Raw genomic sequence first — 21785 nt, forward strand, 5'->3', positions numbered from 1 at the left:
ATTTGTGTTAAACTTTGATCCAACTAACGTTGTCCAAGCCTCGGGTCACCAATAATAATTAAATTACGATCTTTATTTTCTGCTGCCAATCTAAATGTCCATTTAATCTATAATCAGAATCAGTAAGCGTCATCATGTTGCCGAAGAGCAACATTTCATACAATATTGAAGGGAAAGTACTGTCATTTATGATACACTTTATCTAAAAAAATATATGTAAAGATATATGCCTTAACATTTAAGGCATGGCAGAAGAATACAGTAGTTCTTACGAGGATCGAGATTCAGAATTACAAGAAATAAATCCTCTTTTAGAGATAAATACATAGTTTCGTTTTCCTCATATGATATAGTTTCAAAAACAGATAACGCTATAAGAGGGGGGAATAAGATATTTGTTGATGAAAACCATGACTATTTGAGATAATACAAACAATTTTCAATCATTAATAAGAAGACTTATAAGTCATATCAAAGTTCCTCAAACATTATTCTACTTGTAATTGATATAGTTGATATGAATAGATGTTAATGAAACAAGAAGCAACATAATTCAAATGAGGAAAATTGACTCGGGGGCTTCAGATATTGTACGAGTTCAGTAAAGGACGATCTGAGGAAACCAATAGAGTCTACGGAATGCTAAAATTAGAGGTACATGTAGCATGTCCTATTATAGATAAATAATTGACATTAAGCTCGATCACAATTTATCTGGCAATTCGAGTGTATTAGGCATAACTTTTAGGTAAACACGATGAAAGTTTTATTTTGCAATGCATTGTAATGTTCGATGGAAAATGAGACAAGGGAATATATCCTGATTTCAATATGTTGATTTATCGATATTAAAGGAATCAACATTTCATGTTAAGAAACCAGCATATATATATATATATATATATATATATATATATATATATATATATATATATATATATATATATATATATATATAAAGCACTAAAAATGGCTAACGACACGAACAATAGAAATTGTCACATTTTCGGGACAACCAGTCAATTCAGATATCATATACCATGTCCTATTATAAATTGATAATTGACATTATGCTCGATCACAATTTATCTGGCAATTCAAGTGTATTAGGCATAACTTTTAGGTAAATACGATGAAAGATTTATTTTCAGGACCAAACAATTTATTTTTCATTATTTTTTGGTTCTGAAGAAGGGACTGGTTGTCCCGAAAATTTGACAATCTCTATTGTTCCTGTCGTTAGCCATTTTTAGTGCTTTATATATTCAGTTTACTGGCTTAGTATCTATATATTAGATCCGACACTTTAAAGATGCCTAGTGTTGTTGATTCTATTCAGTGCTTTATATATATATATATATATATATATATATATATATATATATATATATATATATATATATATATATATATATATATAGTCGTTTAAGATGTGTACGTAAAGGGTATTACTTATACAAATTTTATATTCAGTTCCCTAAGCAAAGCAATCCAGATTTGCACTGTTCTTTAATAGACAATTATTATCAAATGTAGTACATATGAAATGCAGGTTTCTTACGTCCAAAAACAAATGTATTCAATTTGGTTTTCAAAATATCGGAAACTTAAAAATTTTTCTTCAGAAAATTATAGATTATTTCATTTGAAGAGTTTTCTTACGTCATTATTTTTGCGTGGTTATAACTTGCAAGTACTGATTAGACAGGGTGCATTAGATCACCGCTTCTAAAGGCAATTTCTACCTCGTGGTTATGGGAATGACAAATCAGATTCCCAAGTTACGATGATTTATGTAATTCCATAAGATTCTACAAAACCCCTCCCATAATACGGCAGTAATCTCCCGCCCTTGATGCACGTTTAGATCATAAATTTTATGATCATCACGGCCTTCTTATGTAATTCAACGCACGGTTAACGCAACACGATGCACTGGTAAAAAAGACAATATATTGGGAGATATTATTTAATTCATCTATTTTTACAACCAAGTGAGAGGGTCTTTCACATGTCTAAGACGAATTTAGCCCTTCAATAATTAACCTTTTATTGTAAGTCGAACTTATACTAAAAAGATGTATGTTTGAACTTTAAACTAACTTCTAAACATTCCCATGCCACTAGTTTGATATATCAAAGTTGTGAGGATTCATAAGATCCTGTATCCAGACACCAAACAGTAAGGCCCGGAGGCCCGGATTAAATTTGCTCGTGTTGACATATAGCACTAATGAGTCTCACATTTTGATTGGTTACATCCCTTTTTTAGATGCAAAGTATAAAAATAATTGCTATATGCAACGTATATAACACTTAACATTAATTGAATTTTAAAATTAATATGTATCATACATCCTATAACAAGACAAATCTAACTTCATAAAAACCTGATCCTATTTTATCTACGTCAAGCAAATTTAGCTGATTGGTTTTCGGATTAAATTACATTTCTTGTACGACCTGTCTATACCATTTTGAGCAAATAAATTATATTAAAACAGTGTATTTGATGTTTCATCAAATTCCAATAACTAAGACAAATTGGAAAATTCAAAGCTCTGGTAGTTGTAGAGAAATACTTTATTGTTCTCATTTATTGGACAGAAACCTTGCTCGTTGGAATACCCTGAGTTTGTTTAAACAGACTTCTACTGCACAGGTGAATTTTTTTTAATTACAGATCAGTAAAAATTGATGATTTTATACAGGTTTGACAATGATAAACTCAAGAAGTACAAATTAACAATTTTTCAGATTTCCAAACTAGACGAAGAAAAAAGGATAACATTTATTTTTAAGATACTTTAATTAGCCACATATTTTTAAAACAGTTTATTCGCTCAGTGTACGGAAAGAATTCAATTACTTTCTCAGATAAAAGAATGTACGGTCAAACTTCGTTATCTCGAACTAGATAGAATTGGTTAAAAACTTTGAGATATCCAAGTATTCGAGATATCAGAGGTAAAATACTTAAAGTATAAGTGGTTGGAACTTAAAAGTTACTTCGACTTATCCATTGTATTCGAGATATCGGTGTTTAAGACACCGAAGTTCAACTGTATATATTCGTAACGAGCATCATAGAATTTAGACCTATATCAAATGAACAATTTCATTTAGAAATTGCAAAATACTCTTACAATTTCACTGAAGTACTTTGCTGTTAATCTGAGACCAAAAAGTGAATCAATAATAATCCCCGCTTCGTTCATTTTCCATACCGGTATATTTTGATAAATGAAACGAATATAGGATATCAAACTGAAACATTGTGGGTCATTTTACAAATGTTTTTGCTAGTCACAAAGCCATTAAGCAGATGGATAAAGTGTTTCGTCCTCTGAATATATTGACTAGAATAAAAATGTTAAGAAGAAATGTAAATCCAACTCAAAGCTCATTTCAATTTTGAAAGAAATCAATATTTTCTAAGATGCAAATGCAACAAAACGTAAGGACAATTCTTGAATATGAACAAATAAAATCATGCAGTTACAGTAACCATTATAGCGAGGTATAGTAAAAATTCGAGAAATGAAATAAATGTACACAGTTTACACAAGTTTACATACAACATACGGAGAACGATCTATATACATATTCAAGATAAAGTCGCTACTTACGGTAGTGTAACAAGAAGTGTGTCCCTTTATCAAAACAGACACTAGTGAGTGACAGAAAGTCCAATAATAATAGGAGACTGGTTCATTCCCATGTTTACAGACAGACGGCGATACTCCAACTAATTGATAAAGCCAGGGAGCAGCTACAGTCTACCCAATGGAGTTCTCAATAGCTCGCGACTGATCGATGGTTATCTAGCATCAATGAACTTTTCACGAGAGTTTGAACCGAAACCACACAGGTGTGAATTCAAGGGGTAAGCGATACGGTCAACTAAAGATCTTGTTCAAGAATTTAGTATGTATCTATAACTGTATTTGGAGCTTGATGCAATATGACCTCATAACTTTTTTTTATATCCTTTTACCCATGAACTGTATGAATTTTGAGGAATTATGTTCAAAATGAAACATTTTGAGTTGATATTAGTGAACAGGTCACCAGACTAATATGTTCAATAATCAATATTCAGCTTATTTTAAAGAAAGGTCGAAAGCATATAATTGAATACTGTTATAAGGGAAATTTAAGGCATTCTGAATAGTATTAAAATCACCCGATATGAAACATAGAATTAAAACTTCCGAGACATTCATCTAAAAACAGATAACATTTTTTTACCCGATTTTCTTTCTGTTTATTTGATAATCAAAGTTAAAAACCAATGTGTCATCGTGTATTTATGTTGAAATAAAAATCAGAAACACCTTACATATATTACACTATGCTTTTGCTATCAATCATCAAATGAATTTGTTTATCAAATCATTTACCAGATCTTGACCCTAAGCTATGTCTTTGTTACTTTAAGAGATCCATTCTCAAATCGAGCTATAGGTGGTAAATATTTGACATATCGTGTTTTGGTAGAGTAACGACAAAGACAAAATTCTTAGTTAATTATTAGTGAATAAAAAAAGATTAGGAAAATCATAATTATGTATAAATGTAAAATTAATTTAGTCGTTGGTATTGTAATGTAAGTTACCCGGTAAATAAAAAAGAATTAAAACACATAATAGATTTTTCAAAATTTGTTGAATTATATTTAAGTAATAAAGCACTGCAAGGGATTTCTTGAAAATGAAAAAGAAATCTTTTTTTTTTTGTCTAAGAGTTTGGGGGAATGGGTACAAGTCTGATCAATTTCATTCACAAAATAGCCTCGAGTCGAGAACAAAAAAATGTTGCACATCTGTTGTATTCATGAATGTATTTTTAACTTTATCAATGTAATGATTATAATCCACACATACATGACTTTTTTTTTGTACATATTGAAATACCAGTCGGTATTTCTTGCATGACATCTAATTGACTTAGAACCTGTGTGCTCGCGTTTTTATTCATCAAACAAAATGCACACACTCTTTAAGTCGCACGTTTTCAAAATCCCGAGGAGCATTTCATGTAATCAATAATCGTAAAAAAATGACAACAAGATAAATTTCAAAGCGTTTTGACGATACGCAATGGTAATATCTTCATCATACTTCAATTTTTTAAAAATTATCGTAACCGATTTATCTCTCAGATTCAACTGTTGGATATCTTCAAAATAACAAAATAGTTTCCCATATCCTGATTTATCAAGTTTATTATATAAAAGAAAGTATGGGTAATTTTTCTTCACATTTTATCTGGCAGTGGTATTTGTATATGTTTTTCAATTCTCATCTTAACATATGTCATCATAAGAGAGTTAGGATTAGAATTTTTTCCGTCATAAAGATGATATTAATTTTAGCATTAACTTTCCCATATGTAAATAAAAATAATATTTATCAATCTCAATTCAGTTTTGTTTTATTGCAATTTACCTAACAACTTGGTCGAATTATTTTTAAAACATTATATTAGTCCTCTGATAGCACTTGCCAATAGATTCAAATGTACGCAGAAAGAAATTGATATCACTGATGAATTAGACTTTATTGTAAACTTGCAAACAAATATTACACTTTCTTATCCAACTACGATGTCGTGATATCGCAACGGTAAGTACAGCCAATCTATTCGACAACACCAACGATAAACAGCACTAATATAGAACAATTTTAACAAGACCTTGGACTTTCAGAAGTACGAAGCTATTTCTTGCGTTAAAACAAGTTAATAATGACGCTGTTTCAAGCAAAATATACATCGATTGCGTAGTCTTAGCTCAAAAGCCAGACAAATCGTGTTGATTTAAAAGAGCCATGGCTGAATGGCCAACAATGAAAAAGACAGGCCTATGTCACATTGCAGTTTGACACAACTACCCAAAGCCCAAGCTCATGTTAAAATGGTTCTAAGATCAACGTCACCAACGATTTGAAATTACGGTAGACAACATCAATATTGTTACACATTGTTCAAAAGGAAAAAAATCTTATAAGAACATTTTTGCACAAAATAGCATTAAAGCTCATGTAACGGATTATAAGATGAAACAAATGAAAATATGGTTTAAAAAGCTTTGCTAAACTAGTTCATTTCAAACACATGAAAATGATGTAAAGTATCAAAAGATTAACCACTGGCTCTTTATGCATTGTTTGCATCTGTTGCACACTCCGTGATTGCAATCTATCGAGGCATCACTTATGACTTAAAATAAAGTACAATATTAAATCACAAAAAGATAGGATCGACTGTCCACATCCATTGAAGGTTATGTCTGTTGATTTCAAGATTACTCGAAATATCAAGGTTACAGGCATGTTGGAGGCCAGTGCCCGTTTTAAACCTGTAGTATCGCATTAATCTCGGAACATACATTATACATGTAGGTGTTAATAAGGGTAATGTACGTTTCATCAATGTATTTAACCAATTTGGATTAACAACCATATGCTCTGCAAAGAAACTGAATGCTGAATATAATTTTATTTATAATATTTTTTTTTCAAGTGGGGGGTGGGTAAGACATACAAACTGTTCTGTGTATTTTTTTTACCGTTATACTAAAGGATTTATTTTTGAATGGTGTCCTCAGAAATATGTGTCAAGCAATCAGACAAGCCTATAAAGATCACAAGGCAATAAAGTGGGGGGAAAAGTGACAGAAAGATTACGGCAGTAGCGTTCATTGACATCTGATGGTTTTTGTCAGGAAAAAGAAATAGGGATGGCAACATATTATTGACCTGAATCCTTTAATTTACACTAGGGTGTTGTGCAAAAGATCAACATGAATCAATGAAAGGCCAAATGCCACACACTGAAAGGAAGATTAAATGTCATCCTAATTTTGCATTTAGGTACGTAATCGACTTCTATTATTGTATTTGAAACAATTAATTAGTAAGCAATATTGTTAAATACGAAACCACTGGGTTTTAAACAATTACTCTATAAACAAGCTGTCCGTCCAAATTTCAATATATCGTAATGAATATCTCTGTCTGTTGTGTACTGTTAAGAAGTATGAATGGTCAACAAATTTCGATGTGAATCTTTAAGTAATAAAATAACATTAAGTAAAGAGAAATACTTCTATTTTATCTTTGAAAATTGAATTTTTTCCTATATTTTAATACAAAGCTCTCCTACTAAAGGAGGTAGATATGGTTTGAAAATGATCACGACCACCCAGTCCTCTTAATATCAGAATGATAGAAAAGCCGAGACTGTGAAGTCTGGAATGAAGGATAATTTGAAGCTTGTTATGATCAAGCTCTATGTAAATGTTGTTGGAGAGTATTCTTTGCCATGCAGAGGAATATTCCATTTCCCATCAAGCACACACGTTTCAATGCATTGGAACTCCCGCAGGGCTTGGCCTATTATCTTCCAAAAGAAAGAATAGCATGTAAGCACCCATTCCTGGAAGAAAGTCATTCAACATGAAAGTTATCAAAACAGGCCAACAAGAACGTTTCTGTTGTCGGTTAATCCACACAGCCGTGCCTTTTAATATTGAACAGAAATGACTTCGTGTCAGCCAAAGGAATTGTCCTCCGTGCATTGAACAAGGGTAAGATTTTTGCTTTCGTGAGGATCCGTGGTTCTTTTATTCAACAACTGCATGCAAATTCATGCTCTATTTTCTTACTACTGGATCACCTCAGAATTCTTTGCATATATACAATATTTATTTACGGGCAATCATTTCTTTCTACCCCTACAGGGCATAATTATTTCTTCTCACATTAAGACGATAGAACATAGCAATGTAACTATCAAATATCGATACATTTTGAAAATTATGATAGGATCCGGGCTGAGTGACTATCATCCTGGCGAGACAATATTAAAGCTATCGAGGTACACAAAAGTGGTCGGGATCTTAGATGAGATCTGTCAGATGTTTCGTAGAGGTCCATTACCCAGACGGTGACTGCTTGATGATTTCTTACGAAGGCATTATACAAGATTGCCTTGTGTTGTTTCAGTTGTGTTAAAGATAACAGTATCATGAGCCGTGGTTGCGAAGCCATTGAACTCTATACCGTTACGAAATATTCTCTTCGTTTCCTGGTTCATGTTTCAATGACAAGCATCGAAATCGAGGTTCGAGGTTAGTAGGGCGCTCGTCTCGTTTTGGGTTTATCTCGGGAGAGAGATGTTTTGACTGACGCCTTCACAAGAAGAACGGCTCTAGTTTCGATGTAAGTGTCAATCCAAAATGACGCTGGTTTCTGGCGAAATATGCACCGGTTGCATATTCTTAGCTCAAAAGCCAATGTCTGAGTGACTAGCAATGACATAGAAGGCCCACGTCCAAGCTCTTGTTAATGATTCTAATGATTAATGACAAAATTAATTGGAACCATTTAAACAAGAGCTTGGTCTTTTGGGCAGTTGTCTCAAACGGTAATGTGACGAAGGCCTGTCTATTTCATTGCTAGCTACTCAACCATGGGCCTTTGGGCTAAGAATATGCAATCGGTGCATATTCCAGCGTCATTTTCAACTTGTTTTGACGCAAGAAATAAAGTTACGTATACTTCCTACTGAAAGTCCATGGCCTTGAACTGAACATGGGGGCAGCTCCAGAAATGGTCACATGACAGACCAACATAGAGATCCTTGGTAACGGTTTTATGTGCTAACCAGCACGAAGAGGACTAAGTAAGTAAGTTGGTCATGCAGCTGTTGATTTAAAGTCAAAACAATAACTTAAAAATTAACAAAACTTACTTTAAGATATGGTAATAAATGACCATTCTGTTTATGAATGAAAACTCAAACGGGAAAAGCTCCTCACAAAGTAGATAATGTGATTCTATGGTCATGTATAGAGATACTGTATTCTCTATATCATATCATCATTCAAGTGTCTTGTTAATTAAATGGGGTAAAAGCGAGAGGATAAGGTGTAATAGCTTTTACACGCCATACAATGAACAAAATTTTAAACACCAAAATTGTCAATGAATTCTCTTTGTAATGAAATTATAAAAACAATGTAATGAAATTATATTGTTGTATAATTTTTTCCCCATATGATTATTTACTCTTTCATCAAAATCATGTACCCCACCAAAAATGGATTTCACAGCTTTGGTAGAAAAATATCTATCCTGTTTATCCGTTAGATGACTAGCAAGAAAGATTAAAAAAAAAAGAAAAAAAGAATTGACCCATAATTAATAAGAGACAAATAGGAATCCCCCGACCCCAAATGTCATTTAATGCACCGATCCAAGGGTCATAAATTTCAAAGTGAATGAGACTTTTTGTATGCCCTTAAGGTTCAATAACATGAAGTTTGTTTGCTAGCTCCCCGTAGTAAATGTAGTTTAGACGATTTATTTGAGTATAAATACATAGTAATATATGTCTTGTACTCAGTATCAGGTACTTAGGTTGCATGCGAAGTACTCGGTATTTAAGACTATTTTTAAAGAAATACCCAATTTCGCTTTACATACGAACAATAAAGCAAAATTGATTCGTTTAGAAAGAAAACACAATATATTTTGATGTAAAAAATGTATTCTTCCAAATGTAAAGTATCGAGATGGCATTTAATGTCTTTGAAAATTTTAAAGTGTTTCGTATGCAATCATACATTATGGTAGAGTTTTTACAATTGCGCATCTCTACACTAAAAGCTAAATAAATCGAAGGATGGAGTAATGAAATTCAAGAATGTTGTCTAGAAAAGAAGACGCAGGGAGTTCAGATTCTTCTATGCAATTATTCAAACTAGAATTGCAGTCTCGATTGATTCTTCTCAATTGATGAAATGTTGAACTAAGAAGAACCAATATCTTATTGGAAACTGCGAACTTTAATGATATTGACTTTCTTCTCACGAGCTCATTTCTTAATTTCACCACGTAACGTCAAAGTAATGTTTATCCCTCGTGAGTCAGCAGAATAGTAAATGCATTGCCATTAATGTGCAAATTATACATGTTTATGTCCACTTAATATTTTTATCAAATATCTGTTGACTAAAAAAAATAATAAATTACCCCCCCCCTAAAAAACAACCCAAACAATTTCAATCAATTCAGTGGCGTCGGAAGCAAATTGAAAGTGGGGGGGGGGGCTAGACTAATCCTCAGAAATCTTGACAAGCAAGAAAAAAACCCACAATTCACAAAATTATGAAAATCCTAATTCGTGGGCCTAATGATAAAGTATAATTTTGGTAAGGCCCCCCGTAGCCCCCCCTCCCCCCCCCCCCCCCGGTTCCGACGCCTGTGCATATGCACAATTTATTTAGAATATTCACTTCATAGTTCAAACGCATTATTTTACAGAATTCGTTTGATTAGGGGACACCGTTTATTCAAATAACTATTTAAAAAAAAATAATGCTCAAGTTGTTAAATTTTTGCTCATTTTATAATGGTGGTTGATTTTGCGTGGTTAAATATTCGAAATTGATCAAAACTTCAGCTTCTTAAGAGCATTGACTTATTCATAAGTTGTGGCTTCTTCCTTTATAAGGAAGAAACGGTTGCTCTTACTTGCGATGTATATGAACCATTTGAACATGTAACACAAGCGGCAATTCTCAGAATTCGAATATCTTTGTTTTGATCGAGCATGCAATGAGATATTATTATGACTGAGGATAAGCTCTCTGTTTTACTGTCAATACGGATACCATAATGCAAAGGAGAAAAACTAACACTAAAACATGACGCTGGCAAAAATGATAAATTGCCATGATGTTTTAAAGGGAATAAAACTCTGCTCCTATTCGCTCAGATAAACTACAACAAAAATCGTCTCTAAAATCTTTAAGACACAAAAACACATCACAAAAAGAGATGATCAATGCTCAAAAAACCTTTGAAGAAATAGAGAAACTTCTGTCTCACAGCGCGATGCATATCCTGGCCATGTTTCTCCGTGTTTTAGCTGCTGTTCGTAGAAAAAAATTGCTGTGAAAAACACAGCAATTAATAAGTTTCTCGACAATAAAGTTTCTGCTATGGCTTATAATCAGTACAGACGATCTTCTGTAATATGACGCCAAATAGAGGCACGTGTCAAGGTCACTTATTATGAGGATAACATGCATGACGTGGTGCAGAGGATTTTCAAAATTAGTGAACATCAGTTTATATCTTTAAAACATGTAAAGCGAAAGGCAAAATAGTGTTACATGTAAGAAAGCCTATTTGCAATAACATGTTTTTTAAGCAATTGAAGTAGAATTGCATATTATTAAAAGACTAGATAATTTTCAGCTTGTAAACGAGGTATTTTCGCGGTTTTTGCAACACACAATGTTTGTGAAAATAAAGTAAAGAAAATCTTTATTCGCATTTTCCAGGACTAACAACCTCACCCCAACGGACCAACGCATGACAAGCCTCTTCTTATCAAAGCATGACTTTTTTTGCCTCGACAAATTTACGACAAAAAATCGTTATGGAAATTAGCATAAAGCATGCAGCTCTTTACTAACTGTTAAATTACAATAAGTGTTATTTCCTTTGATTGGTTGTAATCTGTTTTTATGATGTACTAAACGGCCTTCATATAATTGTTGTTTATTTGTTACTATCGTTAACATTTTTCGGTTGTTCAATGTTTATTACTTTATATTTACATTCTACTGTGTTTTTCCATTAAATTCCGTGATGTTTAAATGCCTCTAAATGCAACACCTATTCACTGCGTATGAATTTACGAGTAATTTACATAAGTAGTTCTCAAACAGTGATTTCTATGTTATCGGTTAAAAAATGTATTTCATGAATGCTGTCAAAACACCATGTTTTATAATTATTCAACAAAAAGTTGACTTTATTGTTAAAAGCAACAGTTTAAGAGTTATTTATCATGGATTATATTTTCATGCTCGTCGATCACATCTCAACAGTCTATGTGAAAACCAGTTTAAACCGGTTTTACAAAACAGCTGTTCTTGCTGTTACTTATTCACTCCCTCCGTGATCTGCACTTTATATCGATTTATTTAAGTAAACATTGATTTCTTCAGTAAGGGAATGTAAATATAAGCATTGAATGATTTATTTTTGACGTCGTCGTGTCAATAACTGCCGCCAGATGAGCAGACAAATTATCATAACGCGCTAACGCGCGTTATTCAATTTGTCTGCTCACCTGACGGCAGTTATTGACACGACGACGTCAAAAATAAATCATTCAATGCTATAATAACTTCACATTTTAACCAACGACAGAAATACATACAAAAAAAAATTCGATGTGGTTTGTTGACTTATCAAATACGGTTAATCACCAGTCAAAAAAGAAATTTGTTAATTTTTTTTTCGGCAGCAGTTTTGAATTATACATGTAATAAATAATCTAAAAATCTTTATTTTTTTCAGTCATAATCTTGTAATGTATCTATTATTATAATATTAATATCCGTGGGTAAAAACTATCCACTGTTAAAATTATGACAATTTCCTAATCGCAACTACTCGAGACTTTTTGACAAGCCAAAAATAACCTAATATGTATTATATGGAAATTCTTCAACAGATTTTGGTTAAAGTACATTCGTTTTATAGATAGCGTATGTTTATTTACGTTCAAGGATAACAAAATTCAGTTCAGTGATGAGCCTGTCTGCTCCGGGTCAGAAATAATCATAACCTACCGATGACCACTGTGCGTCAGATCGTTATTATGGACTATATCTCATTTACTTATTAGGATGGGAATGTTGTATCACAGTGTCCGCATGTATAAAATAAGGATGCGGGGGAAATACAGCTCTTCAGTAGTCAACTGTAGGCTGTCTTCCTATCCCCTTTTTTTATACAGATACAATAAAATGAATATTAAATTGATTCAGCGGGTTCAAATAAACTTTTATTTTCGGAGATTTTTTTAAATATAAATATTAATGTTGATAAATTTCATTGTAAATAATACATGGATTCGTATTTAATTTCAAAATGTCGTACAATATGAAAATGTTATAACTTGAATAAAGAGAAGTCAACTGGAAGCTGTCTTTCTGTCTCCTCTTTTTATACAAATTGGGACAGGGGCTACTCTTCATGTAGAGTAGGAGCCTTTCCAGAGTAACGCCTTGGCTAGGGCACCCGCCAGGTGTGGGCATGTTTGGAAAACGTAAGATCCCGAGGATCAATATTATAAATAGCAGGGTGATAAATGCATGAACGTGTGTGGTAATAACAACCCCTTGTTTTATAAACATTAAAATAAACGAGATTTGAGATAAACTTCATGAAACCAAATGATTAAACATTAACTATGCTACACACAAGATATCTACCCAATTCTTTGAACTAATGAGAGGTAACTCCATTTTGATTAAAATTTTACATCTGGTGAAGTAATACTGTAGTCATCATTCGAGGGTTTTTTCCCCAAGGTCTCCCGAAAAGGTAAGAAAAGATGCAACCGGACAATTGATATGTATCTATTTAAAGTACAATTTTTCAAGGATCTGCTTAGTATGTATTTCTCTTAATACAATAAAGTTTCTGTAGAAAAGCAATTTGTTACTTTCAACGGTAGACATAAAATGTCGATCGACTGCAACCATTAAACTGATTAAAGTATTTGATATTACATGTCGATCAAGATAACACTCATAAACTTAAAAGCAATATTCGATCTGCCCGTTGCCTCTAAATATCAACTACTTTGACAATGAAATTTTTACAACTTTTCCATGATTTTTATTCATATGAGAGTCATTGCCTGAGGGAAATTTCATTACATACATAAGTTACAAAATGGTTAAGTCGTGAATTTAAGTCTGCTTAAAATATTTCATTAATCTACATCGCACAAAATTATCGACCTCTTTTCTCCATTTTACATTTTAGAAGAAATCGTGTTACAGTACCCTGATTTTGACACTGCTTTGTCGTGAAACTGAGCTAAAGATGTGAAAAAACCTCTCCTTTATTTTATGAGAAATGCAAAATGAATTAAATATAAATGTATTGCGCAGAATCCTCGATATATAGAAAAACACCCAAAATACCCCCCCCCCAAAAAAAAAGGCCAAAAAAAGAAAGAAGAAAAACAACAAACGAAAACAAACAAATAAAACAAAGACCATTTGAATTAAAATAGTAAATTGTTAAATTTGATAATTCAATTTTTTTTTAAATTTCCTCAATAGTTTTTACATATAGATTAAATTTTGAAATTCGGGGGGGGGGGGGGGTGATATTGGTATTCAATAATCGACGATTTGTGAAGTTTCGAGAGAAAAAATCGTTATTTTTATAAAAAGTTATTATGTATAACCATACACCGCTAAAAAAAAATATGCCTTTAGAAATTATAGCATCTATGGGTTCAACTGCATGCTTCTGCTTTCCATGGGGGTAAATCAATTTTGAATAGACTTGAGATATTTGTACTGAATGAAATTGATGTAAAACATAAAATAAACATCGCGGGTTTGAATTATTGAAAATCCTCACACACTTTAAATGTAAAGAATGACCCAGGATTATATTCTTTAAAAATGCGTAGTTTTTTCCCCCAGTTGTTCATTCAAACGAAACTATTACAATTCATCTATCAATATCGACCCATGAAACTAACAAGAGGCCCATGGACCACATCAGTCACCTGAGTATCAGTTTCTTGCATCATTTCATTAGTTTTTTTTAACATTTTACTAATATATTTCTATGTTCAAATTTAAACCCTCTTGGGTCCCAGTATTGGTCCGGGGGTCACGATTTTAACAGTTTAGAATTTACATCGTTTGAGGATGCTTGCACTATAATATTACAAATTGGAGCATTGTAATTCTTGTTGAGAAGATTTTAAAATATTTTCTCTATATATTTCTATATTATACTTTGAAACCCTCTTGGGGTCCCAGTATAGGTCCGGTGGTCATAATTTTAACAAAATCTACAAATGGAATCTGCATCATTTGAGATGCTTGCAAAGTAATCTCACACATTGTAGCATTGTAGTTCTTGAAAAGAAGATTTTTTATATATTTTTGCTATATATTTCTATGTTCAAATTGAGCTTGCATAGTAGTCTTACAAATTAGAGCATTGTAGTTGTTGATCAGAGGGTTTTTAAACATTTTCCCTATATATTTCCATTTTAAACTTTGAACTGCTTTGGGGCCCTAGTATTGGTAAGATTTGTTAAAAATGCTGTAATTTTTGTTGGTTTTTTGCTTCTTAAGAAAAAGATATTTTAAAGACATTTACCCTGTTTTTACTGTTTCGCAATTATCTCCCTTTTCTGAAATAATTTGCCCTTTATTTTAAAAATTAAACATCGGATATTCCCTTCCCATCAGGATTCTTTGTACCAAGTTTGGTTAAATTTGGCCCAGTGGTTCTAGAGAAGAAGTCAAAAATGTGAAAAGTTTACAGACAGAGGACAAACAGACGGAAGGACGGACAACAGGTGATCAGAGAAGCTCTCTTTAACCTTCGTTTCTGGTGAGCTAAATTGATATCGAGGCCGAGTACACTTTGAATACTCACGCTTTGAAATTCGCGCAGCGTTTCGTTTGCAATGTGACATCTTTTTGCTTGGTTGACTCCATGGCGTTAAAGTTTTAACTGCAGATATTCAGCCAAATTTGTCGAAAAAAGCTCGTTTGAGGGGTAAAAGTGATATTTTATTGTAAAATAATCGTACAAGTCTTGAGTTGTAAGCTATATTTGGACACGGTTCGAAAACGTGAACAGAATTCAGCTAGCCTGACCCTCTGTAGCGTTTTCTTTTCCCGCCCAAATATAGCTTAATACATGTATTTCAAGACAGTAACCACGTATTTTATATTAATAACCCCTTAATATGCGATATTATATATATATTTATGACTTAAATATGTCTGAATGTTTTAATGATATTGTGAAGATCACCATTTGCGCCTTTGTCAAATAAATTATACCAATTATCTGACAAATCTCGGAAATGGAGCATACAAAAATTAATTTGATAAGACCCCTGCAGGAACAAACCAGGAGGTAAGAGGGTTTTTTTATTTGATAATTTGATAATTTAATGCCTTTATGCCTTTTGGCAATAACGTTTATGTGTGGAACAGAAAAAAATCCCTAGGGCAGAAGTTTGAAAAAAATGTAAAAATGTGCAAAACTGATACATTTCAAGCAAAATCGGTCCTAGTATGTTAAAAATAAACACATTTTGAGATGGCCCCCTAATCATACGATATGGTAAAAGTCTGATTTTTATCTTGAAATAATAATCCTATCAGCAGAAATTCCTGTAAAAAGAGTTTCATAAAAAAAAAAAAACTAGAATAAAATAAATTAGACTCGACCTCGTTAAAGCAATATGAGCTGCAGATTTCATTTAACTTTAATGACTTTGCACACAATTGTCAGTAATACGTGTATTCTTTGGGGAAAATCATTTAAGTTAATGCTATGTTTATTGCATAAGCATTGCTTGTGAGGAGGGATAAATTATAGAAAGTTAAATAGGTACCAAATTTGACTCGTAATAAAGTAAAAAAAAAAAGATTTCAGTAATCTTTAATGGTTTCCATGGTAACATTTTCACAGTACTGGTTTCTTCATCAATATTCATCTATAAAACGAAAATTGACACAATACCAAAAGTTGTTTTGTGTCTTTGATAGCAAATATCATTGGGCAAATCCTTATCATATGGCTTTTGTGTAGGTAAGATAAGCTTTTTTTCTTATCTTTAAACTCGGTTTCCACGGTAACGGTTACCCCAAGCAACCAATTTGTATCGTCTTTTTGTTTTTCTCTAAGGTGTTTCTATGAATGAGACATTGAATAGATGCTGACTATTCGTGGCCAGATCCCTATATATATATATATATATATATATATATATATATATATATATATATATATATATATATATATATATATATATATATATATATATATATATATATATATAATATAACTTTAAAGATGCCTAGTGTTGTTGATTCTATCCTGTGCTTTATATATATATATATATATATATATATATATATATATATATATATATATATATATATATATATATATATATATAATAAAAAACTTTTAAAACACTGTTTCAAAATATTTCGACCGTGTTACCGGTCTTCATCAGTCGGTGTTTATTGTCTATAGCAACACAACGTAGAACATATACTATGACGTCACAATATGAATACAGTCTGGCAAGTGACGTCATACAACAATATTGCGCCAAAAACATATGAAATATAGGTGAGAGTCTATAGAAAGCACATTGATAGCCGTAATTAGTACATAAACAAGTAATATTTGAAAAATGTATAGATAACGGGACATAAAAAAAAAGAAAATGTCTGTAATAATGTAGTCTAAAGACAATAATGTTCCCTTTTGTTTATACCAAAAGGCATATAAGTATTTAATTTTTTCTTCCACAAATTTTCTCTGAATTTTCTGTAAGTTTCATATATATATTGTGCTTTATATATATATATATATATATATATCTTTGGATCTTACTTAGAGTCGATTTATAGTTGCGGGCTCAAATTGGTTTAACACGTTTACACCAAAAGACAGATATCAGAAGTAGGATTTTCCGGAGACACCAGTTAGTTAACTGAGAGTATTATAAAAATTCTAAGGAGCTTAGGTGGTCAACACATTATATGTTCAGATGCATATTCTTATGATTTGTTTAGAAATAAAATATCAATTAGTAAAGAAAAAATCAACATATTTTAGCAATTAGATATAGGAATATTTTTATATATCTCTATATAGAGATTAAGTAATAAATAAATTCTAAATATGGCCGTGATTACCAAATCCTCTTAATCAGACATATGCCGCACTTACCTATTGTATATGTACATATGAATATTACAAAGCAAAACAAACAGTATAATTTGTGATAATTCTAGTAAGATATCCGGGTAGGTTTTCGTTTCATAATGAATCAAAAGAGTCAGTTCATCCTGAAAACTGAGTGCATTTCAACAAACACGGCCTGTGGGTTAATTCATCAGTGACAAATATCACTCTAAGATCTCAAATAAAAAGACACTTCAGTAATAAAAGGGATATAAGATATCCAAAGTAATTCCACTGAGATGCAAAATAAAACAGAATCAATACAATTAGGAAGAGACTTCATGTTTCTTTCAGCAATTATTTGTTTTAAAAGCAGTGAACTGGGAATGAAAAATAGGTCAAAGTGGGACCAAAATAGTAGGTGTCTCATAGATAAATAAACAATATTTCTGTGTCAGAAAATCCATTGACTGATTTGACCAGACCGATAAATTGTCGAGAGGCCAGTAGTCCTACTTAAGGAAATATATCATCTCAGTGCAGATTTACAGATTTGTAGTAAATGTTGCGGTAATTTTCTTTTGCGAAACGACTTTTGCAATTCATCAAAAAGCCATAAACTATGGAGAAAAGCGGTTTTGTGGCCCCAAGAGTACGTCGTATGCTTGCAAAGAAAGTACTACCCAACTTTTTGGCAGATTCGCCATGATTTTTAGTGTCTCTAGTGATCTCATTTATGAAGTGATAAAAATTATATCTTTTATTCGTTCAACAAAACTTCAAGAAAAGGATGGGAATACAGTATGTTTGTAGTAGTAACATTAATTAATAATACTTCGACTGAAATGTCAACTTATATTTTAACGAGAAGTCATGTTACGTAATAGTGAAAAGACAAAAAAGCAGTAGGGTGAATAAATCATTGATACTGCGAGTTCTCTGATAATGATGTTCACATAACTAATAATGGGTTGTTCTCTGTTTCTCTTTTTGACAAGGAATAATTTCATGCCCCCAAAAACCCAAATATGTAGACTCATTTAAATTAAACGTCATACACAAACAAAGATGCTTTTCATAAATTTATTGAACCAAGACAATAAGAAACCGCTGCTCAGCTAGTCAAGTGTACAAGTTACAATGAATAATAGTAGAAACAAATATGATTACATTTAAAATGGGGTTTTACATCCCTATTCACAGAACAAAATAGTTAGTGGTTCCTTAAAATTAAAGGTACTTAAAAAAATTTGATATCAAAACATAAGTTTAAATTAAACCCTTTGCGGCATAAGTATTATCTCTCTGTGTCTTCAATTTACTAAATGACGCCAGTTGTCTATGCTATTTTGGGACAACCTTCGTATATGCTAAATAATAGAGCATTGCCCTCGTCAAATTTCATATGTCTATGATCCAAAGTGAAATAGCAGCCTGTAAAATTAATCTAATATTCTAATATGGCAAAACGGTGAAACTAAACGGAATATAAATATCTAGATATATTGACTTTCATATGAAATAAGCTTTTCCTTGAGGAGTGAAATTTGAGTAAGCATAGGTTTTATTTGTCAGAAATGAAAAGAAAATACTATTGGACAATATGAATCATATTGGAATGTCAATCTGTACAATAATGCTGATGTCAATTTGTACAATAATACATTAAACTCAAGTTTGAAATTTAAAAAATCTATAGAAAAGTTCATCAGATTTGTTTTTTTAAATGAGTAACTCACCCACGATGCAAATGTGGTTCCAAATCTATATACATTGTTATTAATATCATATAGTATGTTTTACTAAATCTCCGTCTAAAAGACAAAAAAAAACCCACCTGCCGCTGGCAAAAATATTCAACACAGTGTCAACGTTTCCTCTGTATAGTTGAGGTAAAACTTAGAATATATTAAACAAATAAAATAAAGGTAATTCTTAACAAGCAAATCTGTTTATCCATACATAGATCTACTGTTTGTGGATAAATAAGGAGAGGTGCAGTAGATCGGATTCCTTTAGCTATTCGCTGGTAATGTTACTAATGCATTAAGATTGTAAAGTTCTATCGAAATTTGATTTGTTAGCTGTAGTGTTGTTTCTAAAAATAGGCAAATTGGTAACAACAGCTTTACAATAATAGGAAGAGATGTAGACAGAGACAAGAATATGACAAACTTGGAGTAGTTATCATTTTCCATGTTCAAATTTCCCAAAAAGGCTGTAGTCTTGGTCGATAAATAGGCTGATATAAAGTTGAATATGTGATTTATTTAATATACCACTTTAATTTATACTCAAGATTAAATTCTGTTAATACATGTATAGTTTAAGAGTCCCTCTAAACAATGTGGGCTAACGTAGGCGTCGTTTTAAACCAAATGTCAACAAGCTTGAGCTAAACTGATTTGCAGTTTCATCGCATTTATTATGTTCCTATAAAAGTATAGAGGACCAATTTAGCTTTTATTGTTTTAAATTGGGACGCTTACTCATGGTAGAATGTCAAATTTCTTTTGAATTCTACTCGTTCTTGAGGAGGAAAGGGACATGTCTATATTGTGGCGTACATTTAATTTAGAAAAAATAACCCAGAGACCTAATAGATGAAAGTTGCAAACCAAAGCTTTAATGTTTGTGCAATGATTATCCTGTCTGAGAGCGCTTAGTTAACTACGGGCCGAGGCTTGCGACGTTGGCTAGGAATATACCGGTATTGATGCATTGACCGAATACAAGCTTTGGGTTGTTGGGTCATAGGTACATGTACTTTTGTGCGGTTAGTACTGAAGTATTGATATTGATTTTTGATCAATGTTATATCATGTTTTTATTCCCCAATTTTGCTAAGTAAAGGCATACATAATGTAGTTCGGTCGGTTTTACTATGATTTTGTTTGCTTGGGTTTTTTTTTTTTTTTTTTGGTTTTTTTTAGGAGGGGATGTGGGTTGTAAAGAACTTTAAAGCTTTAATTCATGCTTAGATATTTAATAAATTTTGAACAGACAGAAACTAATTGTTAGTAAGATACACTTCCATCCGCATCAATTTGCCCATTCCACTGCCCGTTTGTCTAGTGAAAGGTGCAGAGTCTGCATGAAACCACCCAAATCTCAATTGACTGTTATCGCAGTTGATAAATAAAATCTGTGATCGATATCTCTCATCCAACCAGACTTTATCCAAAAAGAGCATCAGTGTTTTGTAAATCTTAGTAAGATACGAATTGCAATTCCATTAAAATCGTACTTACTTTTGTGAACTATTTATCTACTAATATGGGTTATTGAACAGTTCTATACGTTCAAGCTGCAGTTGCTCCTGGAAGCAAAATAAACCCAGATGTTATCTTTCATTCTCATTAATGTCTTTCCGTCTGTTTACAGCTACCTATGGACTGTTTGATACCCTAATCAGGTGCCTTACTATAAGAGAAATCAGTTCAATTTGATGCATCTAATGAAGTCTTTGAATTGCGAGTCTCCTATTGCAACTATTAAAAAGCTGTGAAACGTCAGCGTTTTCTTCATGGAAACTCTGATCGTTTTTTTTCAAAGCCAAATATATCATCAATGCATGGTCGAATGATACAACGAGAAACAAGAAAGTCTACCATTGGCGTCTACGGAAAAGAGGTCTTCATATTTAATTCAGATGTGGAGAACAATTTGCAATTAAGAAAATTCTAAGAAGATTGTAAGAAAGTAATTACCCTTCTTGCACTTGAACCCCCCCCCCCCCGGACAAAAATAGAACTTTTGACTCGGTAAATAGTCTAATTTGAAAATATTTTGCCATAATTGTTCAAATACCGCAACCATCACCCCCCCCCCCCCCAAAAAAAAAAGAAAAGAAGAAGTTCCATTGATATGCCGATGAAGTTTCCTTGCTTATTCATTAATAATATTTATGACGACATTTTCCAAAAGCTGCATGCATATAACCTCAAAAGATACAAAATCACAAATCAAACACCATTAAAAACTAGCTTCCTGACG

General features: G+C 32.2%; 1 protein-coding gene across 4 annotated transcripts in view; it reads right to left on the reverse strand.

Annotated features, from left to right (window-relative positions):
• Window positions 1-21785, reverse strand: part of LOC128179409 (kappa-type opioid receptor-like) — a 42284-nt gene that overhangs the window by 13884 nt on the left and 6615 nt on the right. Inside the window, exon 1 of one of the 4 annotated variants that reach the window (XM_052846815.1) lies at window positions 3630-3750. The exons of the other annotated variants lie outside the window; for them this stretch is intronic. The gene's annotated coding sequence lies outside the window, so the exon portion shown is untranslated. Of the gene's footprint in view, window positions 1-3629; window positions 3751-21785 lie in introns of those variants that run through there. 4 annotated transcript variants of the gene reach the window in all.

This window comes from Crassostrea angulata, chromosome 4 (assembly GCF_025612915.1).
Source record: "Crassostrea angulata isolate pt1a10 chromosome 4, ASM2561291v2, whole genome shotgun sequence".
Taxonomy (NCBI): domain Eukaryota; kingdom Metazoa; phylum Mollusca; class Bivalvia; order Ostreida; family Ostreidae; genus Magallana; species Magallana angulata.